The sequence below is a fragment of the Chelon labrosus genome, assembly GCF_963514085.1.
Source record: "Chelon labrosus genome assembly, chromosome: 2".
NCBI lineage: Eukaryota > Metazoa > Chordata > Actinopteri > Mugiliformes > Mugilidae > Chelon > Chelon labrosus.
The window spans coordinates 20666468-20686284 of record NC_140338.1 but is presented as its reverse complement, the minus strand read 5'-3'; the positions used below and the strand labels follow the sequence as shown (position 1 = coordinate 20686284).

Here is a 19817-nt window from a genome sequence, read left to right as displayed (position 1 = left end):
ACCTGTTAAATCATGTCATTTGAATATTTGTTTTGAGACTTTTAAGACTCTCTACAGCCACAGAGGTTTTGACCTCTGGTCTGTCTTGACCCGGCCTCCAGTTATAAAACACTGATTAAGTCTATTAAATGCCAAAGCCACATGTTCCTAAAGACTACGGAGACGTCTTTATTTATTAAGACTTTATTTAACACAGTCCAGCATTTCTGTTGTTTGCTTTTCACCTTTATTTTGCCAATGGCTGTATACCACAGAGGAAAACTTCACACCCCATCCCCAGTTAAATATACACTGATCTGGCATAACTAATATTGTGTAGGTCTCCCTTGTGCCTCCAAAACAGTTGTGACTCATCAGAGAATGGACATGGGCCTTCTGAGGGTGTCCTGTGGTGTCTGGGAACAAAATGTTGTTAGTGGGGGCCTTTGGGTTCTATGGGTTGAGGGGAGGGACCTCTGTGGATCAGGCTTGTTCCAGTGCGTTTTTTTGAGTTGTTCCTAAACCGTTTTTGAGTTGTGCGTCTGTGTCAGGCTGCATCCTGCTGGGGATGGCAGCTGCCATCAAGGAGTGTCATTGCTATGGGGTGGGGGTGTCTGGTCTGGTCTAGGTGGGTGGTACATGTCTAAGTAACATCCACATTCCAGTTATACTACTGTAAAATGAAATATCAATCTGGGACAAATGAACATTTAAAGCTTTCTACTACTCTCGACCTAATCAACATCTGTAACTAATGCACAAAATAACAGTAATGTTCAGTTCCTCAACGAATTAAAATCTATTTATTTCTCAAATTTAAATTTCTCAATTTAAATGCCGTCACCGTTCATTTTGTTTCATTTTTTATAATCCAGGCAAGGAGACTAAGGAAGAAGACGCTGACATGTTGGCGAGGTGAAAGTTGGAGGAACTGCCACTCCTGCTGCGTAGCGAACTAGAAGACGGGGACGAAATTGGTGGCAGGACAAAATCTGACGCCTTCAAGGCTTCCTGCGTCGCCACCGCATTTTCCGGTCTGACCACCTTTCGTCCTGGTTTGGCTGCATCCTTCGATGTCTTCTCCGCTCGTTCATGCTGTGAGTCTTGTCTCCTGGGCGCGGGTGGAGCAGGGCGAGCAGGTGAGGGATGTTTCCCAGCAGGAGGAGGAGGGGAGCTGAGGGGGGTCTGCTGCGCTTTAACGGCTGGATTGACGCTCAGTTTGTGTGCGAGAGCCGTGATTGGAGACAAGTGGCTGGGGGTTTGGAAGAGGACATTAACGTCAGTGTGAGACGAGGTATTCGTCTTGTTTACTTCTTGACGGATGCTTTTTGTGACGTGGCTGGTTGGTTTTTCTCTTAGTTGGTTTCTTTTTAGCTTCATCCTTGGAGGCCGTATTAGTCTTCTTAGCTAGTTTTGAATGTCGTTTACGCCCTCTCTTCTTCTTTTTTCCCTTCACTCCTTTATCATCGCCCTCTTCTTCACTGTCTTTGAAGTCTCCCTCACCATTTTCCTCGTCTGCCGGATCTCGCTCTCGCCTCTCGTCGCTGGAGGGAGACGAAGGCTTGCTGGCCGCTGAAGCTGCTCGGTTCTTCTTGCCTTTGCCCTTTTTGCCTGTTTTTGACTGTTCAGAAATGATGCCACCCAGGAGGCCCTTCGCCACCGCCCCTTGCCAGCACATCCTGGACCGTCTCTACCTTGGTGGGATCCGCCTGAAAAAGCAAGGGCAGTTTTAAGATTTAATGTGAAGATGCAACACATTAAAACTACAGGTCTCCAGGGCAACATAGCACCAACGAGGTCCACATAAGAAAGCACAATAAAGCACAGCCGGAAAGTGGAACGGTAGGGGAGGGGGAAGTCCCTTGATGTCCTCTACTTTCCAACGTCCCAACAAATGTGTGATATAACTTAGGAGGCAACATACAGCCACTGTACGTTCTAGGTCTGCTAGGCCATGCCTCGGCCTTGAACTTGACTCATTATAATACTGTAGCTACATTTAGCAGGCTCCTGATATCTGAGATAAGACACTGAAACACACATCCACACTAATCTTTCTCTATGCGTAGAAATCTGTGGTGGATTGTATTCACAGGAGCAAAGGAGTGTCTTTAAGGGCAAAGAAATCCCATTAAATCACCTAAACCCTCCCCACCCTCCACCCTCTGCCTGTCTGCATCCTCACACACGGCCTCTTCTCTTAAAAGCGAAGTTAAACGATGATCGGCACGCTGCTCGAAAATACCGCATTTTTAATTCACTCTCGAGAGTTTTATCTGCCGTTACATTTTTCTTAACTCTGACAGCATTAAGTGCTTTGAGAGCCTCAGAGCTTTAATCTTTGCTGCCAGAATGAGTGTTTGAGGTAAAATGCAGGAGACTACAGTGTACCGGGGAGCGGCGTGAATGATGGCAGCCTGTCAGACGTGTTTAACTGACCAGATGCTTCAGACCGATGGATCATCTTATAATGAAAGTGTCACTTTTAGCCCCTTGTCATTTGGCCCAAACTGAAACTTAGCTCCTTGCTGGATTAATTGTCATGAAAGTTTGCGCGGGGTCACAGACACTGGCCGATTTGTCACGGATCTTATTTCTCTTATTTCTCTTACTTTAATAACATTTTTTTTCCCCTTAAGTCAAACCCCCATGATTTTAATTAAGCTACATGGTCTGAGGAAATGGGGGAGACTTCAGGATACAAGAGAGAGAGAAATAAAGTGTGGCAGCCCCTCTCAGATGTGATAACATAAACCTTTTGGGACTCTCTGGCCCCATCTATGAACTAAAATATTCCTTCTTGTGACTTTCTTTAAAGATCGAATCCTTCTGTCGGTGTCTCTCCATTATGTCTTTTTAAAATCCTGACCAGTCACGTACCTGGGAGGCTGTGAACAAAATCTACAGCCACAGCTCAGATGAGATTTGAGTCACTGCGAGAGTGAATGTGTTGATCCATTTAGACATTATCGTTAGATGTATAATCACTGCACCGAGCTGGACAGAACAGCGAGATCTACATCAGCGTAATTGTTGGAAAGATACAGCTGCAATTAAAAATGAAAAAAAAAAAGACGTTCTAGATATGGGTGCATAAGTTAATGAACTACATCTGCAAAAGCATTATTCAACAGTCAAAAAAAAATAATAAGATTGGTGGAACTGAGCTCAGTAATAGCACCAAAGATAATATTTAAGATTTAATGAATTATGCACTTTTATAACCTCCAGAAAGCTTTTTCGATTTCTAACAAGCTCCCGTGCCACTCGTTGAGTTTTTTAGTCCTCATGCCCCAAAACTCCTCAAATAACAGCCTTTCTGTGCAGCCATGGATGCCTTTGACTTACATCACAGATTTTCAATAGGATTCAAAGCTGCAATGCCCACTCAAGGACGGTCGAAAAAACAGTTATTTGACTTATTTTTTTTTTGGTGCCTTTTGCTCATGAATGGAGAGCTGCACAGTGCCATGCAGTCCTTGCTTGTTCAGCGCTCTAGTCACAGCCTGCACCGACCATTTAGTTTCTGTCTTCTTAAGGTCGTCCTGCGAGGCCTTGCCACTAACAAGGAATTTTTTTTTTTCGCGCCTGTGAACATCGGATTCCTCTTGGGGAACTTTTGGTCGTTCTCAAGACTTGCATGTGGCGCTGCCAACCGTGTCTCCTGGAGCTCGACGTGTACATGAAATCTTATTTTAAACCAAATGCATTTTGAAGTGATACTTTGAAATAATTTTACCTCTGTCTTTTAGTTAATCAGCCGGAGCATCTTGCATCCAGCTGAAGCAAAGTCACCGTCATTAGGCGTCCCCAGAAGATTTGCAACAATTTGCGATTAAACAGCAGGATCGGCACATATTGCGTGAATTATCCATCTGATTGTGTTACTCAGCTCATGCAAATGTAATTTATAAAAACACTACAGGGTTGAATCACTTTGATTATATACACACACAGTCTGGCAGAGCCCCCCCCCCCCCCCCCCCCCCCCCCCTTGCACCATTTTATTGAGCTGCAGGGATCAGAGAAGCAGCATCTCATTACCTTCTGTTGTATTTCTCTTCTTTTTATGAGTGGGGCGAAAGGAAAGGAAGGGGAGGGGCCGAAAGGATGGAGGTGATGCAACAAGACTGGAGGAGCAGGAGGGAGGTCTGAAAGAACGACTGAAATATCCATTCATATTTGCTCTGAAGAACTAAAATGTTTCAGTAACTCGGGCATTTTTTTATCTTTAAACTTGTTGTTTTTTTATGGTATGTTGGAATAAGACGGCAGTTTTTTTCACGGAGCTTTAGTCACTCTGTGTGTGTCTGTGTGTGTGTGTGTGCAGACAAGCAGAGCCGACTGACCTCTCCACAGACAGGCAGTAAAAGAGTGCAGCCTCAGCACTGCTGGGAGGTCTTGATGCAAAGCAATCACACACACACACACACAAACACAACCAAATACTGAAGCACAAACACACGCCACAAACACAAAATCCCCGCTCCCTCTCAGTCTCCAAAAGCAACCTTGTCCTCTGCCTCCACATCTCACACTTTCTTTTCCCTCGTCTCTCACCTGCCGAGACAGTCTGGCGACGAAGCAGCCGTTGGTGAACTGAGACGGTCTGAGCCTGAAGAACTTGGAGTCCGCTGCGTCACCTGACGAAGAGTCGTCGGTGAAAATTGGACCATTCACCCTGAGAGAGGAGAGCAGCAGCAGGTGAGACCGCACAGCAGCTACAGCTCATGGAGAAGTTAATGCGAACGAATCAGAGTACACAAGACTTGTCAGGTAGTTGACCGACGTTACTACTTATTACAACTTTTGTGACATGTACAAAGTGTTTCTGACAGCTGCAGACTGTTGAATCAATGGGAAATATAACAGATATAACAGAAGAAGAAGAAGGTTTTTATCCCAACTTTATTAACAGCATTATTATCAGTCCTGTTTTAGAGCAGCGGGACGACCTTGTTTATGAGCCCCTGCGCTGCCAGCTGCCACTGCTGCATTCATCTGGCTTGAATGCCCTCAGCATGAGACATTTCTGTAAATGTTGGATGATGAATATTCTCAGCAGACCAGGAACTGTCTAAATATTGTTAAAATATGGAAATGATGTGCTGAAATGACCTTCATTCACATTAAAAGTCTCGGCACAGGGCTATTTTTGGAGACGGGGCACGGTTCACCATGAGCGGGGGTTGTCCAAACGTGTGCTTTGTTGTACCTGTAACCACACCTGTCTGAGATGTGACAGTGTACTGACACACCTCTGCACCACTGCAACAAGGTGAGAAACTAAACCACACAAGCGATACAATATAGCTTTAAAGCTCTTTAAAGCTATATTGTATCGCTGTACATGTACATAAATGATGGTATGTTACATTCAAGCTATTTGCATAGTGATGATAAAGTTAAGTCAGTGTATTTGACGGTGTATTTTAAGTCTGGAGCCTGTGGTGACATTCCCAGGCTAGTGAGCTGATAATAATGCACTTAGCAACAGATTACAACTATAAATATCTATGGTGAAGCTGAAGACAAAAAAAGAAACTACAAAAGTTAGCAATCGACAGCCAATATATAACGTCTGGAAAGTCCCAGACTGTTGCTCAGCAACAAAAATACAGAAAGAGAGACAGAGTTCAATAATCTGCTGTCTAAGTAGAGTAAATGTAATAGATGTATACCCCTCTCATCTTTCAGTGCTATCTGAAGAGGAGAGGTGATCCACTTTAGTGAGATAGAAAGTGGGTGACTCCTCAAAACCTTCAACGCAGCACTGGGATAGGACGAAGGGACGTTTTTCCCTTTGCCGTACAACTGGTTTAGTAGGGCTAAGTGTTATTCATTCATTCATCTTCTGTAACCGCTTGCCCTGTGAAGGGTCGTGGGGGGGCTGGAGCCTATCCCAGCTGTCATCGGGCGAGAGGTGGGGTACACCCTGGACAGGTCTCCAGTCTATCACAGGGCTAACACAGAGAGACAGACAACCATTCACACTCACATTCACACCTACTGCCAGTTTAGAATCATCAATGAACCTAATGAGCCTGTCTTTGGATGGTGGGAGGAAGCTGGAGTACCCGGAGAGAACCCACGCAGACACAGGAAGAACATGCTAACTCCACACAGAAAGGCCCCAGTCGGCCTGGATTTGAACCCGGGACCTTCTTGCTGTGAGGCATCAGTACTAACCACCACATCACTGTGCTGACCCAAGGTTAAGTGTGTCAGTAATAAACAACGAACATTGTGGAAAGCCCAGAACAAGGTAAGTTTTTGGCTTCTCCTAATACTTATTTACTCTTAAAGTTGCATTCATTAAGAAAAATTTACCTGGTGCATAATCAAAGAGAACAGACGTGTCTCTCAGGCAGATCACTAGCATATGTCTTGTGCACGTGTCCACAATGTTTTTTGTAATTACTCTCACTGCCAGAAGGGGGAGACAAATGTGGAGACTGTAGCTTTAATGCTAAGTGGGGCTTTAAACAGTTTCTTTTGTCTGCACATTGGAAGTTTACTGTAAAATGACACAAAGAGATTACAAATATTTTAGCCACTTCAGGCAGTAGTAAGCTGCTGGTGGTCTCCTACCAATCTGCTATAGAGATCGTATTAACATACTGTGTCACAGCTTGGTACGCAGGCTCAGCAGCTGATCGGAAAACTCAACAACTAATCATCAACACAGCCCAGGGGATCATCGGCTGCACTCTGCCCTCACTCACACATTGTGAAGGGCTCTTCTCACCCCGACCACCACCTGTTTGACCTCCTGCCCTCTGGGAGGCGATACAGGCCCACCACCAGACTACTGAACTGTTTCCATAGTCCCTCAATAGGTCTTAAAACTCACCTGAATATTTAAAATTCTTGGTCTTACTCAGTCTATGAATGGATGACTGAATGACTACATGTTGTAGAGTATTTTTTTATGTATGTTTGTATGTTGTTCTTCTTAAAAGCAACACTCTGATGGTATCTTGCAATTTTGTTGTATTACGCACACAATGACAATAAAGGCTTTTCCAATTTTCTTAAATTCTACATGTACAACTGTTATTTATGTATACACTGAATTGAGGTTTTAAGAAGGGCCCTTGTGGCCCCTGGTCAGGTGCTGCTGATATAATACAGGCAGTAAAACAGATTAAAGCTCAGCCAGTTTAAAGCTCATATGCACTGAATAACATCCCAGTGTTCCTGAGGGGGACAGATACATAATTATATATAAATATGTTTGGTGTTTGGTATCAGTTGCTGCTGTAGTGTGTAAGCGCCATCTCTCGTAAAAATAACCCATCAGTGTTTTCATTGAGCAAATCCTGTTAATCCCGGAGGCCAAACCGCTGCTCGTCTTTGCATGTTGATAAAAAAACAAAAAACAAAAAAGCTTATGCGACCAAATAAAATAGCATTTGGATTTCTTTAAGAGGATGGGGGGTAGTGAATGACTTTCCTGAAGCAGGAGGCGTGAAACTGACTCTGAAATCCTCTCCACCCCGTTCACCCCGACTGCAGGATTATCTTCAGTCCCCGCGGCAACCGTAGTTGATCCTTTATACTGTCATCAGTCTGGTGAAAGTAACCTCTCACTGTCTCTTTTGCACATATACTTTAGGTTCACTGTCACTCTCCCTCTCACACACACACATACACACACACACTTGTATGTACAGTATAGAGTACATACAATACATCAATTAGCTATTTGTTTATAACAGTGCAGATTTAGGTCAAAGCAAAGATAAATATAATGGATGAAACATTTCTTAATTTATGTATTTGTATTATAAAATAGAAGACTTATGTCGCATTAAATGTTAAATGTTTTTGCCTGTCTTTATGGGTGTTGGGGTAAATCTTCCCAAGCTGTCATTACACAAAAGGCAGGATAAACACTGACATTTAGTTTTGGATGCCATCGGTTATCAGTCATGTCAGTCGTTAGAGAAGAAGGGCAGATTTATTATCGCTAGAAAACAATAAATGGTACAAAAGTAGCCTAAATTATCCAACTAAAATTATTTTTAACGTGCCAGTTGGGCAGAAAGCCGCTGATCTAAAAGCAGTCAGGCTCTTGTTTCCTTCTAATGTACCTAGATAAGCCCTGTAGTGATTCAACTGTTCATGACTAATTTCTGTTTTCTCATTACATTAAGCCTGTGGACAAGAAACACAAAGCCTGGCTGGATAATTAAATGCTTAATAGACACATGACTAACACCTGCACAGCAGGTGTGTGTGTTTACTGTACCTGAAGGGCAGCAGTTTGGGATGAGTGTGTGTTTTCTCCAGCACTCTCTTCACCAGCTGTTCATTTTCCTCGGGATGCGCTGAGCGTGTGCAGTAGACCACGGTCTGGACCTTTGGGACTAAAAAGATGAAGAAAAGGAGAGCGCGCGTTGTACAAAGAGTTCTTACAGCGCGGGTATCTCGCCCTCAGAATGCAGAGTGAATCGCGTTTCATGGCTTCAAAGGTTTCTTGGAAAAGTCTTTGCATCTGAGTGTGACCACTTTTTAATACGTACTCACAGGTGAGAGCGTGCGCTAGCAGTCGAGCCTGCTGGGTGGTCAGATCGTGCATTTTGCTCTTGGAAACAAAACCGTGAGACAAATCTGGCAGAAGATCCCAGTCTGTCAACAGAGCAGAATCCATTTACCACCATTTACCACCTTTTATCATCTTTTTTTCCAGTGTCAGCCTTTTAATTTCTCACAGACTTTAGTTCACATTACGTCTGTGAAAGCTGCATCTGTGAAATGAGCTCGAGGGGCCTGTTGCCACCTCTACGCGTTCTTTGTCAATTTTCCTTTTGCACACTTTTTTGGAGGGATTACCCACAATTCAAAGCATAAAAATGTGACACATTAGGTACAGTGTACACTCTATTAAACGGGCATGGCATCCAGGGCCGTAGGGTTTGGTAGAGGGAGCATCTCTTACTTCCATACCTCCGTGTTCGCTGTAGATGGTGGGCACAGGGTCATTCAGGGCAGAGGAAGAACACCGGGGCAGGACTATGACGACCTTTAACCGCTGGACGGTGGCATCCCACTCGTGCAGGCTGCAGAAAGCTTCTGACAGGACTCGAACATCTACAGTGGGATGTGGAGGAGCATTAGAAAGTCCTCTGAAATAATAATACAGGCTATAAACGAGCGGCTTTTAGCAGCAGTGTCACATGACACCACTTCTTCTTTAAAAGGAAGACAAAGCAATTAACAATCTGTTATATTGTGTCATAAATAATAGACTGCTGAGCTTTGTGCACCAACACCAAGAGTGGGGGATATGGCAACATGATATACGGGTATCAAGTGCAAGTAAAGCAACAGGCTTCATCGTCCTATGTTATACATTAAGCTGTAGGCTACAAGAAGCTGTTAACTTTGAAACCAACACACTTATTTTCATTTTGAGCTGACCAACTCATGGTGTATTTATGTTTTACCATGACATTTAAATCAAAATCACTAACATGCACTTAAAAGCAGTCTACCAAGCAAGTCAACCCAACAGCAGCAGCAGAGCACATACAGCTGCACGGAGTTCTGGGAGAAAACCTGCATCCACAAGTCAGTTTCTAATTTATTTAAAGTTATTTAATGTACTCCCATGACATATACTATAAAACCCAGGCAGACAAAAGCTTCTGTCACACTGGAGTGTCACCATATCGATATTTCCCGAAGGTAGTAAGCACCAGTGCACAATCAATACCAAAATCAAACTCTTAAAAGTAACAGGAGGAAAAAAAGGTTTGTTCATTTTTGAACGTTACTGTTTAGATCAGCAACAGAAGTATCAAACTTGACCATGTTGTTTATCACTGACATTCGTACACCAGCATTTTGATTACTCTGGTTATGTGACAGCTCCCCGGATCTAAGAGGAGTCACGTAAAGCGGTCTAGTCTGAGTGGGTATTCAGTTAGGTTTTTTTGGAGCAGGTCATTTTGGAGCATGTCTGGAGCATTCTTTGGACCTATGGTATGAGCGGCACTTTTTGATTTTTTATCTCTTTGCAGTTTTGCGACAAACTGCCCCTTGCATGTCGCATGCATTCTCCAATAAGGTCAGAAAGCGAGGCACATCTAATTTTAATCTCAATGCCAGCTCAGGTAGTTAAAGGATGTGTTAATCTGAGTGTGCAGTGCTGCATATAAACATGAATATGACTGGAATATTTATATGAGGCTTTGTAGGAATATTGTCTTTTTTTAATAAGGGCAGAAAATCTGAATATTTGGTGCATGTAAACGCTGTCAGTGTGGACGGTGTGGACTTATTCTGAAGTGCGTTTAATGGTGTTGTGTTGACAGAACCAGTGAAGTGATTCGCAATTTTAACTCTAATTAGACACACATATTTACTGTATCTCCCTCTGACTCACTTTTGATGTCCATTCGTGTGAGTAGCTCTTGCATCTCTTCTACTTGTGAAGGTGTGTGATCAGGGCTGCACACCAACACTCGGCCCGAGCGGTCGGCTGCCGCGGCGGCTATGTGCGCCACGGTCAAGGCCGAGAAGGACCCCGCCACCAGGACGTCGCCTTTGTCGAACAGCAGGGGTCGTGACACGCTCACAGCGACACACACACTCCTGTCCTGTAAAAGAGAGGCGGTGTCACACCGACACACACGCGGGCGAGCGCAGGTTATTCACACAAACGTGGCTTCCTTGAAGAAACTGTTCCCTCCAGCGTCACAGACTGCTGTGCTGCTAATCAGATTGAACTCAAATTACTTCACACACAACAGGAAGTCACGCTGGAGTAAAGGGCTAAGCCTTTTCTTTATCTCACAGCAGTGATGTTCGGTGTTATTTATGCAGAAGATATTAAGCAACAAAGTAATTGGCTAATGTGTTCAAATAAAGTGGTAATGCAGGATAGAGGATGTTGTTGATGCTTTGTAAATATATTCAACTATTGCGTTTGACCTGCAGAGATAAATTGTTGGTGTACTTTAATCTGTCCCCTTCAGACTTCATCATATCCACCAACGGTCACCTACTCATGGAGTAAAGTTTACTTTTTTAACTCCTTTAACTTTTACTTTGACTCCAGTAAATTTATAGATCAATTCTTTGCGCTGCATAAAAAAGAAAAAAGCATAAAGAGTAATGTGAAAGTACTTCTCCTGTAGAACATTTTGTTCCTAATGGGCGATTCTTAGCTCACACTTGACTGCACACAGATTCCTACCTGTATGTTCAGTACGTGTGCGCTGTGCAGGCCGCTGTGCTGCAGCAGGGCGTGAAGATGCTGGGAGAAGACGAGTGTGTCTGAGCAGAGAGGGTCCCTGCAGAACGCCGACTCCTTGAGGTCGGTCATGTTTGCCGCTTCACGCAAGCCAGCGCTTTGTAACGCCTCACACACCTCCTCGAGGCTAGAGAGAAGGGAGATAAAGCGTATTTTGGACACACACGCATCACTAGGTCCCCCATGTCCTCCAATGCAGTACAGTGTGGTACAAGTACATCAGTGTTTTCTGGTTAAAAGTTTTTCTGCTTTACATCAACAGCCACGGGAGCACATTTTACCCTCAGGCTGTGAGAATGCTGCAGGTTTCTGTCTCATATACTTCTCTGACCATTAAACTAGCACTGCAGCTCGCCCTGGGAAAGGTTCAGTTTAATAAGAGCTACATTTTTACTGTGTGCTCCCGAATACCATGTAATGAAGCGGACAAAAGAGTATTTAAATACCGGCTTTTAATAGCATTAAGATCACAAAAAATCTTCCTCAGGCCCTGACTTGAAGCATGAGGCGGCACCACCTTTACTGAAACAGAAGGCAGAGAGAAGATACCTGGTTGTGAGAGTATTGATCCATGCGTAAACTGGCAGACTCTTTGCTCTGTGCTGTTTGGTCCTGACAGACTTGGACAGAAAACAGGAGACACTCTGCAGACTCTGTTTCACTCTGCAGCGCGCTAGAGACGCTGCCAGCTTGGTCTTATGCCTGCAATAGACACGTACACCACGTCACAGCCATCCTCGCGACTTCAGCTTTAGCCTAAATTGATTTGAAATACAGTTGACACGTGGCTGGCGTCTTTTTACAGAGCTGCATTAACGCTTGGCGTCTGCACTCGCACGCACCTCTGCAGACTCTTCTCCAGGTCCTTGATGTCCTGGATGACCTCCTGCCCTTCGTTCGTTGAGCGTTCACGCAACGAAAACTTTCTGTCCTGGAAGTCAAACAGCATCACCATCGCCAACGGCAACAGGTCACTGGACTGCAAAACATGTTCATAATTAACAGAGTAGGTAAGTCATCGTTTTGTTTTGGGGTTTTTTTGTTGTTTTTTTTGCAATCGTCAATGCAATAATTTCTGGAGGTAATCAGAACACTTTATGTAGTAGGTTAACTTCAAAATGACTAACTTGCTTCCTCCCACAGTGCAAAGACATGCTTGTTAGGTTAATTAGTCATTCTGTATGGATAGATGTGAATGGTTGTTTGCCTTTCAGTAACAGGTAATCTAACTGATTACTATTTCCATAGTTACAACGCCGTTACCGTTACCGACAATTAAATGTGGTGCGTTATAAAGTATGAAGTGAAGCAACTAGAGCTCCGGTAGCTGACGTCACCCTGCACCACCAATCACAACACCGCCATGTTGGCAGGAAAGCGCTCTTTGCTAATTACTACTCGGTTGACACCTGCGCGCAACTAACTAACTTGTCCTTGTACCAGTTGCATCCAAAAATGTCCGACAGCTGTTGTGCCCCAGGATGCCAGAATAGTCGGGGACAAGCAAAGAGGAAATCGTTTTATAGGATTCCCAAAGATCCTGCAAGACCGCAGATGTGGATTACTGCAATAACACGGGAGAGAAGCAGGAACGAGAAAACGGAGCGGTGGGATCCCTCAAGAAACGGATGTCCCTTGTGTAGCGATTACTTCATATCAGGTAGGCCTACACAATCCAAATGTAATGTTTTGTTTATTTAGCATGTTTTTAACAGGATGTCCAAGAGAATTCGTTTCATAAATGGCTAATGTTTATAACGTGGATTACAAGGGGTGTTGCTCATTCAGCACTAAAACTACTCACAATGAGAAAGAAATTAAGATTAAACAGTTATTTGTTATAGTAGTTACGTTACTGTCATAACCTCCTCAGTTTTCCTGCCAATAAGGCGGTGTCAACAAAAAAGTAACTTGATGCCCGGAGCCAGGTGTGCAGATCCGATGTCAGGATGGGGGGGGGGCACAAAAGTTTTTTTTTTTTTTTTGCCGTTATGCAAGTAATACCATGCCCCATAACAAACGTTTATTTTTAGTTGTGAATCTAAAATGTGAAGAATGTGACGTCTGAAAATACAGTTGTTCAATTTTGAATAATTTAGGTTATTTTTATTGTGGGGGGGCAATTCATGTTTTTCAGAAATTAGGGGGGACATGTCCCCCCGTCCCCCCCGGGATCTGCACCCATGCCCGAAACTCTATTGAAGACATCCGACTTGGCTCTCAGACTACAGCCAGCCACAAGCAAGAGCTGCAAAAAATCTGAATAAACTTAAAAAAAGTAACGCAATAGTTACTTTCCCTGGTAACTAGTTACTTTTACAGTGGAGTAATTCAGTTACTAACTCAGTTACTTCTTGGGAGAAGAAACTAATAACTATAACTAATTACTTTTTAAAAGTAACGTGCCCAACACTGCTGGCAGGTGTGCTCCTGTAACCAGCACCAAATCCACATATAACCACCTGCTGTATGAACCTGGATAAATAATGGACACATGGTTACAGAGTATAGGATCAAACTCAATAACCAGGAAAGAGATGAGCACACACATTTAAAACAACATTTAAAAGGACATTTTTCTTATTTGATTCATTCCAGCATACAAACGTTTTCCTTCCGTCCTCAAAGTCAAACTTTTGTTGCCTTTGGAGGGAGCTTGAGACAGAACTAATAGTGCAAAGTGTCAAAGCGGAGAGCCAAACCAACGAGTGGAAAGAAACTAAAATGCTCCGTAAAGCTGAAACAGACTTGACCGATACGGTTCGTTATTACAAGTGACACCGTTCATGTGTTTCATTCTTAATATAAAATAATATTGATTGTAACCACCACCACCACCAAGAGAAGCTATTTCCAGACACTTCCCTTTCTTTTGTTTATAGCCATGCGCACACACTCCCCTTCTCAAGGTGTGTGTGCGTGTACGTGTGTGTGTGTGTGTGTGTATGTGTGTGTGTGTGTGTGTGTTGCAGTAAAGATGTGTGCTGAATTATAAAGAGCTGTGTGGTGGCTTTTATAGTCACACTTACGGACTAACGACCTCTCCTCCTATTCTCTATGTTTCAGACATCCCTCAATAAAATCAACATTTACTCACACACACACACGCTGGCACGGGCGAGCAAAGTGTGTCTTCGTATTCACGTATGTGTCAGCGCACAGTGTTTTATGGTGTAATTTACAGTCTCCCAGTCGAGAGTGTGCCTGCTTCTCTCCTGTATGCATCACTTGCCATCTATAACCACCCAGACTACGCACAGATCTGAATACAAATGGCCTTTAACAGCGCCCCCGTCTCCCTCACCAACATTTCACCGTATTCTGATGGAGCGCGCTCATTCGGGTCAGAGGCAACACAAAAGTTCAGTCGAAGGCAGTTTCCCAGTCGACGTGAAGCTTGTTTAATCAGATTGGGGTTTTCACGCCCAGATATGAAGTCTTGCGGGACTCACAATTTGCTGAGAAATGTGGAAGCGGCTGTCAGCAATGATGTCCTCGAGTAAATCTTGATCTAGGGGATGAAGAGAACAACCAAACTCAGCTGAATTTCATCAAAGACACCGATGCACATGATGAGAAATCAGAATGGGTTTCATCCAGCCACATTAGTATTCAAGGTACGAGATGTTCGTGGTTCAGTTTTTTTTATAGCTGCGACATTAGCATTCAGTGGGAGTCATGTTTCTGGTCACCCAGTATATGCCAGCCCAAACCTAACTTATTTTTAGCTCCATTTTTGGTCTCCACCAAGTCTAGAAATGGCTCATTAGCTGCTAAACATGCTGCTTTCTTCACCAGATCTTTGAAAACTGAGCCTATCTGCTTTTTGGTGCTGGGCAAAAACAGAGGCGTCTCTAGAATCAAGGCAAAACTTTCTTTCTAGCTAAGCTAACAAGTCAACTGGCGTGCACACTAAACCTGGTCATAGACAACGGGATAAACTACTTAGCTAACTGACTAAACTAATGTTAGCTCTCAAAGAAAGAACAAATTCTTTGATGGTCTTGGAAGCTATTTTTATTCAAATGTCTCTCCACCATAGTTAAGGCTCGACTCATTCTACTTCCATAGGGTTAATTTATATTCATTATAAATTTGCTTTGACTATCATGCTTTAAAGAGTCATCCACATAAAATGTAACAGGATTGAATCCGAAGAGTTGAATCTGGTGGGGACCCCTTATGGAAGTCATATTCTGTCATTGAAAACTTCTCCCGTTACCACTGCGCACCACTGAGATCAAAACGTGGCTTATGGCATGCCGCTGCATTCGAGTGACGTGACGTGGCATAGTGACGGCATGATATCAGTTTATGTTATGTTCTATAAGGCTATATTCAACAAGCAAGAAACAACACAACCGATATCGTGCCATCAGTACCCCGTGGCATGTCACAACAATCCCGGCCCTGTCACTAGTATGTCGCGACATGCCGCAGCATGTCATAAGCCACTTTTCCAGTCTCAGCTCCGCTCCTCGTGTTTCCCCTGTTGGCCTGAGAAATGACAGGAATTGGAGAGTTGATATAAATCCTCATTTATAGTTTTTAATAGTCATTTGACTAATTGTTTTTATAAAATAACACAACAGTGCAAAAAAATTTAAAATACATTTTCATTGCTTTGAATAAATTCAGCTCAACTCAGTCGTATAGATGTGGTGGCAAATAAAATCAGAACTGGATGCATGACTAAATTATTTGAGCTTTCTGACAAAATTTTCGTTTTGGACATAAAGCTAACGCCACCCCTGCACGTGAGGTCAAATCCTGCATGTAAACCCATGTGTCTGGCTACAATAGGAGAGAGTAAATGTGGCATTAAGGTGTCTTTATGTCTGTGTGAGGCGTGCACCTCTTATCGCCTCCCAAACAGACGTCTGCTGCACTTCCAGCTCAAGTAATTTGCAGTCACGTGGAGAAATGAAATGTATGACCATATACTGTTTAATCTACAGTCTGCAGTTGAAGGGTGTATTCAGAATATTGGAGTTGACATATTCTGGGGCTCCACAGCTATTCATTATACAGATAAGGCTGCTTATAGGAGGAGTGTATAAGGTCTGCAGAGGTAGCAGCAGAGTAGATCAAATTAATTTCTCCCTGGCTTTATGTTTAACCATCAGCCCTGCTCCTTACAGTCTGGATAAGTGGTTCAGCTGAAACTATGGAACTAAAATTCGTCAACAGATTCTAATGCCATCCTAAACTGTTCGCTTCAGGAAATCCACACACATCTCACATTTCAGCGTGTTGAAGGCGAGCTGGTAGGCCTGTTCCTGCGTTGGTTTGTCTCCACTTTCGGGCAGCGTCGTGGTCGTCTTTTTTCCATAAAGCAGACGCTGGTGTGTGACCGGCTTCTCCTTGTGCAGCTGCTGGAAAAAAAACGCAGCCTGCAAGAAGACCTGATCTGATGGAGGATGGACTGAGGGAAGAAGGAAAAGGAAGAAAAGATGAAAGTCAGTGGGAATGAGCGTCGATCTTTGGAGCAATTTGGAGAGAGGGGATGCGATCAACTGTGTCAGATGGACATGGGGGGAAAAAAATCAAGTAGGAAATTGTATATGTTTCAGTGCATCCCATGAGAAGTGATACTGTTCACTGATACTAGACCCTCTCCTGAACAATAGAAGGTCAGCCTGCACAATGCCAGGACCCTGAGAGCAGCTGAATGGAATTTATTTATTTATTTATTTATTATTTACACCTGTTTTACTTCAGGATGTCAAAACATCGGCTGTGAAAAAAGTTTTTTTTTCTTCCCCGAAGAACTGAAAGTCTGACTTCAGGATAAAGTTGCAGTTTGCTTTGTTTTTCCTCTCTGCTTCATTTGACGCATACAGCTCAGCTATCTGACTGCAACCTGAAGCCACACACACAAGTGTATCTGAGAGCGGTGCCTTTCTTTTCACAATAAAAGCACTTGTCCTTTGTTCAGTGCTTAACTGCCTCTTTCAGCGGCTCACGATTGATTGATCAGTGTGCAGCCAAAGTTCTTTTAAATCTGCTTGATAACTTTCAGAATGTGAAGGATCTTTACGATGAAATGGCTACGGGCTGAATGATTCGGGTTTGCATCTCACCTGGCGGAAGAGAAGATGAATGAAGAGGAGGGAGTAGAGAAGAGAGGAGCTCCTTTTTGGTTTGATCCTGATGAGAGACGACCACCTTCTCCTCCGCAGAGCTCGTATTGTCATCCTGACTGGAGTCCACTGTAAGAGATCGGGGACACTGATACTACAAATGCATACTGTGTATACAGAAAAACACCAGCGTAAAGACCTCACCTATGTCCGCCATGATAAGCGCAACAAAATCAAACACTTGTGAAGAACATCTGTAAACTTTTACCCTTCATCCCAGCATCTGTTCATCCAAAGAGCATCTAAACAGAAACAGACATCGTGTGCTTACAGAGCCGAACCCGAGCTCTGCAAATGTAAATAAGACGCACGGCATCAGTCGCGGCTGACACATGATCCGCAGTCCACTTTCTGTGCTGCTGCAGGCCGCTGTACGTAATTGGGCTCCTCCTGGTGCAATTAGGCGGCCGTTCAGATACATCAGCATGAATAAGTAATGGGCCGCTGTCCAACCCCGGACAAAGGTCCACCTCTGACTGACCTGCTCAACTCACCTCTGTGGAGCTGCTTCGCTCACACACATGCACACATGTCGTTAAAGTAAGTCAATGCAGAGTTGAGGTGCATTGACTTACATCCTTTAAATTATTCTCCTAATCTTTATACACAGCAAATCAAGTCTTCACTCTAAAAGTGATTCACATAATAGAAACTTTTTGTGTCAGAATGAAACGGAAAAGTCCCCATGACAAGAGTAATACAAGCCGCACATATAAATATATATTCTTTCCAGTTTGCAGGACCTGGACTGAACCGGTGATCACTTGACTCAAGGCTTAACATCCAAAAGTGCAGGGACCACAAGCCTCTAATTAAACTGGACTGATAGAGAGAAACACAGGCGGAGTGTAATCGGCTTTTACAGCCCTCATCAATGTTTAAGCACAAAGTTGGAATTGACCAGAAATGCGCAGCGTAGTCCAATAAGGCCGTGTCAGTGCAAATGGAATAAATTAGTGAATATCAAACAGCAGTGATTTAATGAGTGTCAGGCAGTTTCCTACACTCCAAGCAGAGGGAAAGTCCACTCAAGAGGAGCAGCGACAGGAGAACAGACTACAGCAGCTTAGTGTAATCTGCATACACAATGATGGGCTGTTTAAAATTGCATGGCAGGTCTTACCATTGTCATTCAGAAACCCTCTCACTGAAACCTCGCTCATCGCCTCCAACATGTCCGGCCCGAGCTGGTGTCCAGAATTTGACTCTAAACTGTTTTCTGGTCCTTTCTGAACTCTGCGCTGGCTGCCGTACATCGTCCCAATCAACCGGAGAGCTCTTCATACCTCTCATCACCTCTTTGTCATGCATGGCTTCCCGCTGGAGTTTGTTCCTGTCCTGAGTTTGAAATGCCATGGCAACAATATGATAATGAAGGATGTCTGATCCATCTGAGACAGATATGCAGAGAAAAAAAAATACACAACACGTTGTATCATCACTGTTAGGCCTCCTTTACAGACTGATCGATTAAAAAGAGAAAAATATAAAGTAGATCAAACTGACCACCACAGAAACTATGTGAGTGTAAACCAGTGTAATGTCGGCATGTGTTAGAGTAATGAAAGAGACAGGATGAGATACGTGCCAGTACTTAGAAATATGTTGGTCTGACCAGTTGGACCTGTTATTGACTTTATTCCTACTGCACTGTCTCCTTATGAGACAACGTGGAGGCCTCAGAGGTATCTGATTGGGACTGCCCCCTACTGATCACTGTGGTGGAGTGCAGCTAGATAGATGGATGGATAGATAGACAGACAGATAGATAGATAGATAGATAGATAGATAGATAGATGTAAGGACTCCGTCTTTCATGAAGCATAAAATGAAAGAAAGAAAATGAAAGTCTTTTCCACTGAGGCCCCAACCTGCAACTTCCAGGACTTAAAAGATATGCTGCCAACTTCTTGATGCCACGTACGACAGCACAGCACTCCTTCAGAGACTTTTATTGTCTTTGTTGATGCACATTGTTAGAGCATCAAGCCATTAGCAGCTTTTGAAAAAGACTTCCTAAAAGTCCCAACAGTGATTTTTGTCATGACTGCAGTATTTGCCTCTGACCAACAGAGGGAGACATATCCCCAGGTTGTTACAGAGATACAGTGCAGCGTTAGCACTGCAGTGACTGACCTATTTCAAAGTCACTTTATGGCCTCTGCGTATTAAGAATGTATGACCCAGAGTCATATTATTCTTTCTGCTGCAGCAAAAAACTAAGCGAACGCAAACTCAGCACTCACACAAGAAGAAATAAACTTATATCTGAATCAGTGGATGTTTGTAGTATACCGGTAAATTGGTAAGTCACAAAACTTGCCAGAAAAAAAGTATGAGAGGGTTTATTAGTGCATGGAAAAACCACAGTGAGCTTTCTGAGGCCACTTCTCTGTGGGTGAGAGTACAGCTGGAGAGATAATCCCATCCAA

General features: G+C 43.5%; 1 pseudogene across 1 annotated transcript; it reads right to left on the bottom strand.

Moving 5' to 3' along the window:
* Positions 1-843: 843 nt before the first annotated feature.
* On the bottom strand, positions 844-18641 carry LOC311494602 (putative methyltransferase NSUN7; annotated as a pseudogene). Its single transcript has 14 exons — positions 18509-18641; positions 17326-17454; positions 16485-16667; positions 14695-14753; positions 12085-12221; positions 11792-11944; positions 11186-11369; positions 10373-10586; positions 8932-9075; positions 8512-8613; positions 8234-8351; positions 4540-4660; positions 1408-1688; positions 844-1288 (listed from the first exon to the last, which is right to left on the bottom strand). The product of its transcript is annotated as a putative methyltransferase NSUN7 (transcript).
* Between the last annotated feature and the right edge of the window lie 1176 nt (positions 18642-19817).